General features: G+C 46.9%; 1 protein-coding gene across 1 annotated transcript in view; it reads right to left on the minus strand.

Moving 5' to 3' along the window:
* Shc4 (SHC adaptor protein 4) overlaps positions 1–2,032 on the minus strand; it is a 94,157-nt gene that overhangs the window by 64,858 nt on the left and 27,267 nt on the right. The window lies entirely within an intron of this gene.

Consider the following 2,032-nt stretch of genomic DNA (forward strand, 5'->3'; position numbering starts at 1 on the left):
GGAAGGAAAAAAGAAGGAAGAAAGGAAGGAAGAAAGGAAGGAAGGAAGGAAGGAAGGAAGGAAGGAAGGAAGGAAGGAAGGAAGGAAGGAAGGATGCAAGCAAGCAAGCAAGCAAGCAAGCAAGAAAGAAAGAAAGAAAGAAAGAGAAAGACGAGAGGAAAGAAAGCTTCAAAAACAGGGCTTGGTAGGTTTAGCATTTAGCTTGAACAGAGAGTACTGGAAAAGGAGTTGTGACTTCTAAAGCAAACGGAGCCAAATCAGGAATGAAGGTAAAGAGGCTTGAATCAGTGTGAAGGTGGGTTTTAACAGTGAGAGTATGCAGTAGGGAAGTAATGCTGGCCCACTCGGACGAGGGATGGTCCCAGTGAGGAGGAGATGGATTCAAGTGACAACACAGAAAGACCTAGACAGGAATCAGCAGTTTAATTTGGACCATAGAGTATGTAGTACAGTGCGTCAAGGATAACTCAGCCACTTCCAGCCAGGGCACAGAGGAACCAGGAGTGTCATTGACACGGCCAAGAGGGCCAAGAAAAGAAGGTTAGGAATTGCTTTGGCAACCATTGACTGCAAGGCACTGGTTGGAGAGCCAGGAAGTAACAGGCTGACAGCTGACAATGTAATTCAGTGTCCCCAAGAGGATAAGGCAGGACAAAGCAAAGGGAGGGACAAGGAGAAGGACACAGACCCAGCTTTCTAAGCATCTCTGCAGGTGAAGCTGTGGGATCCTCAGAGCAGCCACTGACTCTGGAGAGCGCTACACTGAAACTTGCCTTGGACTGGTGTGAGGGCCATGTGGTGTGAATGAAAGGGCTCTCAGGTCTGCAGAAATGAGACACTTCCTGTTTTGCTGTCCTCTGGAAGCCATCCAGCCTCCCTTGGTGACGGGAAGAGGAGGAGGCACTCCTCAGATCCTTTTTTTTTGTCGTATTTCTGAGTGGAGTCTATAGATGTCTCAGCCCCAAATTGGCTTTGTATTCAGTTGCTACCGTAAGTCTGGTGTAGGAGAGACATTCTCAGCCAGACCCCACTAGTCATTCTCCTCATGTTGTGTCTGATACTAACACAAAAAAAACATCCTGTATACTAAGTTCTTAACCCCTAAGGCTCAGGCACTGTGGGGAAGTGAAATGTCTGGAGACAGGGACTGACTGAGACTTCTAGACTTACTAGAAATAGGAAGGTGGGTGGAGAATGCTGGGGTCTACACTCCACAATGTGGCTGAAGGAAAGGCCTGCGTGAGAGTCCTCACTGGCCGCTCTGACTACATGGCCCCCTCTGTCTTCCTCACCCTAGAGCCTGACTCATTCACCCCATCTCCTACACACCAGTCTGGGGAAGAATGGAGTCTATACACAAGTCGGGAAGCAGGTCTGGGCCACGCTTCCAATTCTCCAGGATGCCTACTTGGTGCTAAAGTATAGTGGGTTCCTTCCCTGACAGTTATAAATCACTACCTCAAGATGATATGGTACAATGATCTATCTGCACATTCCTAAAAATGCGACAGATGCTCTAGAAATAGGCATTTTCGTGCTCTGACAAGGATTTATAAAAAGTAAAAATATATTAATAATTTATCCTCATTGCTTAAATCTCTTCACATCTATTACCAAATCAGAATCACTACTACCAATGCCCAGACCTCGGTTTTGGCTTGTCTTCGCTCACCTTACTAAGTGCCCCATTCCATACTTTGATACAATGTTGTCCCCCATCCTTGTCCTCAACTCTTCCCAATGGCAGGGCCTCCCACTTGCCATTCTCCCTGATTAACTCATCTCTCCACTCTACAGGTCTGTGTCTTGTTCATCCTGCAGGTTTTAATTAACATGGAGTGTCCTCAGGTCACCACATGTTGCTCATGAGCACAACTCTCATTTGCCTCTTTTATGCCACCATGTACCTTTCCTTGGCTATAAGCACTGTACAAAGAAGGGCCTGGACTGTGTCCAGAACCCAAGAGTACTCGGCAAAGGAAGAAAGAGAAAGAGAGAGAGAGAGAGAGAGAGAGAGAGAGAGAGAGAGAGA

The sequence above is a fragment of the Mus pahari genome, chromosome 3 (genome assembly GCF_900095145.1).
Source record: "Mus pahari chromosome 3, PAHARI_EIJ_v1.1, whole genome shotgun sequence".
Taxonomy (NCBI): Eukaryota; Metazoa; Chordata; class Mammalia; order Rodentia; family Muridae; genus Mus; species Mus pahari.